The 5,700-nt window shown below is 36.4% G+C and overlaps 1 pseudogene; it reads left to right on the forward strand.

Annotated features, from left to right (window-relative positions):
* LOC109838807 overlaps positions 1-4,375 on the forward strand; it is a 13,998-nt pseudogene extending 9,623 nt beyond the window's left edge.

The following is a 5,700-nucleotide window of genomic DNA, read 5'->3' on the forward strand; positions in this document are numbered from 1 at the left end:
GGGGGGGGGTGATTAGGGTCTTATGCTAATTTAATCCGATTTTATACCAATTAAAACTTATTAATAAATTATTCTTGCAAGATAGATATACAATATGTTATGAGTAAGAATATACAATATGAACAAAGAGATATATCTTAGCAAAGAGGTATATGATAAAATATATGCAATGATATATAAATTAACATAAGGGTAAATATTCTAAACTAAAGATACAATTGTGATAGGGCAATATAAACAATACAAACACACAATATGATCACGGAGTTCGGACTTTCTGTCCTACGTTTCCGCTCCCCACTCCCGAGAGAAATCCACTATAACAACCGGGTTTTCTACGCTAACCCGAATAACGTTTACACCACATAATATCGGTTTTCAACGCTCACCGATCAACTATCATAATATCACAATGTAACTACACTCCACACCCTCTAAGTGTTGGTTTCTCTGTGTCCTTCTTTAAGTGCTCGGATACAACCTATCCCTAGGTTTGTCAACCGACGCCACTCCTCTTGGAAGCAACCCCGTCTCTTACCACACACTCCTCTCGGGGTACTAGTGTAATACAAAGTGAATCTCACAATTTAAAGCTCACAAATCAAATGATTGTTCTCTAAACAAGGTGAGAACTCAATTAAGCACAACTCTTGGTCACAAACCTACAACCCTAAATTATACTATGAATGTAAATACAATAAGCTCAATAGGTTGTGTGTGAACAAAGAGATAAATCAAAACAAGTCTAAACTCAATTTAATCTAGCAAAATAAATATGACAAATTAAGCATAAATAAGCTAGATAAAGAGTTTAAAAAAACTTCTCTAAAACAAAAGTGGAGGGATGTAGATTGAAGCCCAAACAAGATTGATGATCTCCTCAAACTCTTGTGAAATTCTTTTCACAAACAAACTCTTAAACACTCTTTTAAACAAACACAAAACAAGCTTAAACCCTTGTTAAACTCTTTTAAAACATCTCTTGGTAGTGGAAAATAGTTATGACAAAGAGTTATATATAGGCTTGAAGAAAACAACTCAAAAAAACCCCAAAATCCCACTAAAAAAAATCAGCAAGTTACCGTTACTGTGCCACGGTAACTTTGACGGTCGACCGTGGCGGTCGACCATGAGAAATAAAACTGCCAAACTACTCTCTGAACTGTAGATGGTCAATCGTGACGGTCGACCTCACTGTAGCATGGTCGACTGTAGCAGTCGACCGCACTGTTCGCGGACAGTTTCTGATTTTGACAGATTCTAAAAATTTATGTATCTGACTTTGTAAAATCAATTAAAAATAGTAAATTAACTTCAAAAATTATGAAATTTTTAGAAAATGTTATAGACATATGTATAAACATATTAGAGAAAGAATTTCTGAAATACCATTTCCCAGTTGAGAGAAATAACTATTTGAACATAGATATACAGTTTCTAAAAAAAAAACTGCTGAAAACTTGGTTTTGTAAATTCTATTGAAAATAACAAAACAACTTCAAAATTAGTAACACTTGGGAAAATGTTTGTATATATGAAGATAAATATATAAACGAAGAAAATTTTCAAATCGTATTTCCTAATTGTGAAAATATCTATTTTGCAAAAACATGCACGAACATGTGCACGAACATGAGCTTATTAAAAACTTAATTTTATAAATTCAAATAATCATAACAAATTAATTCCAAAATTGATAAAACTTTGGACATAAACAATATTTTGAAACCCTATAAAATAATTTTATAGACTTAATAAAATATGTATACAATGATTGTTAAGTCCATAAACCAAAATTTGTGTATATATATATAACTATATATATAAAAACTAAATATGTGTGTGTATATATGATTGAGCTTAAAGTACTAACACACATAATATAAAACCTAAACTAAATATACGCAAGCTTGATAGATCTTTGATGAGCTTGACTTGGAACACTTTACGGGTGAAGTTTGAACTTGAATCTTTAACTTTAAATTGCGTAGGTTTCACTCCACAATTCCGCCAACCTCCATTTGATATGATCGTGAATGATCGATTCCATCCATCCTCTAACATGTTGTTTGTCTATAATAAATAGAATTATACAAACACTAGATAAATAACATTAGAAGTAAATTATTTTTTAAACATCATCAAAACAAGAAGGCTAACATATAATAGACGTTAGAGATGTACCTATTCTCGCCCGTCTTTATCTGGATCATTATCTTGCCCTTGTCCTTTACTAGAATCTTTGACTGGTCTCCAAAAGTGACATCTCCTTGTATCGTCTCGTTCAGCTTGGTGAAAAACTCATTGATATCGCACATGTGGTTACTGACACCTGAATCCAAATACTAGATATCTTTTTTCTTGCTTTCACTCTCCTAGTATGTCAGCAAGACTGTTGAAGTGTCTGGCTGCTCCCTTTCTACAAAGTTACTTTTTTCTACTACTTGATTTGATTTCTCCCAATATTCGTAGCTGAGATGGCCATATCTCTTACACTTGTAACACTGTGGATGAGATTTTTCCTCCTGGTAACTTCTTCCTTGTCCTCGTCCTTGTGTGCCATGACCTCGTCCTCAATCGAACGATCGTTCATGATCTCCATTCCGATCTTGATTTTCATGGCCTCCTTGGTACTGTCTCCTATGACCTTGATTTTCATGGCTTCCTTGGTACCGTCTCCTACGACCTTGCTGGAAGTTTGAGCCACCTCAAAAGGAGCCTCTGCCTCTGTAGCTTCCACGTCCTCTTCGACTATCTTCTTTGATAGTCATCTTACTCTGCAAGGCTTGCTCTAGATTCTCTGCTTGATTTAAACTGATATTTATATCTTGTTCATAAGCTTGCAGAGAACCTTGTTGCTCATCAATAAAAACTTCGGAAAGATCTTTAGACTCTTGTATTGTCGGAATAATATATTTGAATTTAGAGTCTAAAGTCCTCAGTATCTTCTCCATAATTCTTACATCATTAATTGCTTCTTCATTTCTCTTTATTTGATTATTTATTGTCTAAACTCTACTAAAGTAGTTTGATATTGATTATGTAGCTTTCATCTTCAAATTTTTAAATTCAACTCTTAATGCTTGGAGGCATACCTTTTTGGCTCTTTCTGCACCTTGATAGGATTTTTGTAAAATCTCTCATGCTTCTTTAGAGGAAAGAGCGTTAGAAATATTCTCAAACGCTGATTTATCTACGCCTTGGAATATTAGGAACAAAGCTTTTTTTGTCTCTTTTTCTGACCTCCTTCAGCTCACTCTTCTGTGTGGCGGTGAGAGTTGTTTCTGTTGCAAGTGACTCTGGTTCATTGTAGTCATTCTCCACGAGCTCCCACAAGTCTTGCGAGCCGAGCAAGGCTTTCATCTGGATACTCCAGTTGTCATAATTGGTCTTCATCAGCTTCGAAATCTGTGGCTGGATCATGTTCGCCATCTCGTACACGAGTACCTTCGATTGGCCCGGCTAGATCAAACTCTGCTCTGATACCACTTTGATAGAATTTGAAGAATACAACCCTCTACACAAAGGAAACTTTTATTGATAGAACACTAGAGAGTATAATACTTATTCTTACAAGAACACCTCACTTTCACACATCTCCTTTATTTTGGTGGACACTCACACAAGGCTACACTACACACTCAAGCTCTCAAGCCCACTTCTTGCTTGCTTGCTTGCACAAATAAGAGCCCAAGACCCCTATTTATAGTTGCTTAAGAGGGCTAGGAAGTGTGTGGAAGAATCAATCCTAGGCATACATTATTACCACATTCTACAATTTTCTCTTAAAGATATATTTCTTCCACATTTGTTGAGAAGGTTTCATTGTCTTGGGCTTAGATGAAATGGATTTGGGGTTTTATTTTCCCTGGGCTGAATTAGATTGGCTTTGAAATGGGCTAGTGTTGATCTTCAACAGGCAGGTCACAGCATGGGCAGCTCGCTGGCTCTGCTGCTTGGCTACGACATACCGAAGCTAGGGCTGAACCGTAACGGGGCGGTGCCGGTCACGGTGTACTCGTTCAGAGGACCGAGGGTTGGCAACCATGGGTTCAAGAGGCGGTGCGAGGAGCTCGGAGTGAAGGTGCTGCGGGTGGTGAACGTGAACAATCCGATGACGAAGTTGCCGGGGTTCTACGAGAAAGTTGCTAGGGTTGTAGGAGGAGAGAGCTGGTATGGGAGTTATTGCTATGTTCATGTTGGGGTTGAGTTGGAGCTTGATTTCTTCTCGATGGAGAATCCTGCGTGCGTTCATGACTTGGACACTTACATAGAATTGATCAAATCATGTCCTTATAATAAGACCAGGGCTAAGGATCTGAAGGGAGTTGAGGTCGTCAGATGGGAGTTATTGCTATGTTCATGTTGGGGTTGAGTTGGAGCTTGATTTCTTCTCGATGGAGAATCCTGCTTGCGTTCATGACTTGAACACTCACAAAGAATTGATCAAATCATGTCCTTATAATAAGACCAGGGCTAAGGATCTGAAGGGAGTTGAGGTCGTCAGCAAGGTGAGAGAGTTGATGAGCAGGGGAAAGAAGACTAATATTGTTGATGCATGGCCTTGGAGCTGGATGCATGCAGCTAGACAAGTAGGCGACTTAGTGCAGTCCTTAGGATTTTGATTAGGTAGGCCTTAATTAAGTTATTGACTAACTATTAACTCAACATGGTATCAAGAATGTGTGTATTTGTTATTAGCTAGATCACACTTATATTAGAATTGTAAGAACTTTATTTGTCATTAATAATTACTTCTTCGGGGCTCATTAATTCGGAAAAGCATTAGGCAAAAGAGAGACTAGGATGTGGCACCTTTTCTCTTTGATCAACTCTAAGATTTTCAAACCTTCAACTGAGGAGTTATGTGGTCAACTACTTGTAAGAACCAACTCTATATCTCCTTCATATCAAGGATATCTAATCTTCTTCTATATATCATTATTGTAGAATAGTATTTTTTTAAACAATTAAAGGATTTACCAAACTCTTTGATTAAATTGAGGTGCCCTCTTTCTCTAAACTCTACGGATGCCCAGGCCTAGGATCATGCATAAATTTCAGTAAATGCCCCGACAGTGTCAGCGCTGAGTGTTACACCTAACATATCACAACGACTCAAGTACACTTTAGTGCTGGACACAGGATAAATATATCTAAGATAACTTTAAATTTTGAACTTGGATTTTAAGAAGAATTTAAATTTATATTTGAAATTAATCTAAAGTTTAATTAATTTGGTCAATACAGAGATAATCATGACCACTTATTATAGAATCAATAATTGTCATAATATAGTAGTTGTTTGCGGGAAAATTTGTAAGAAAACTGAGAAATAAATTAGTATTAATCTCTCTAACTGACTTAGGAAAAGAGTAATACAATCTCTCAAAATAATTTCTCTCTAACTGACTTAGAAAAAAAAATTATAACTTTCTTATCAGTTTCCCAATTTACAAAAGAGAGAAGAATCAACACAGATCATTCCCTTTGTTTAATGCTGGGTTCTTCTTAGTGGCGATGAGAGTTTGATTCTGGTATCCCGTTGACGATCCGAGCACTTTGCTTCGTGGAGTTTCTTCTTTGCTTCTTGATTTAACATCTTGGAAGAACTTACAAGGCAAGTTTGAAACTCTGGACGAGTTTGTTTCAGAATGGAATTTCAACCCTTTTAGCCGAAATAAGCCAATGACTTTTCTC

Source organism: Asparagus officinalis, chromosome 4 (assembly GCF_001876935.1).
Source record: "Asparagus officinalis chromosome 4, Aspof.V1, whole genome shotgun sequence".
NCBI lineage: Eukaryota > Viridiplantae > Streptophyta > Magnoliopsida > Asparagales > Asparagaceae > Asparagus > Asparagus officinalis.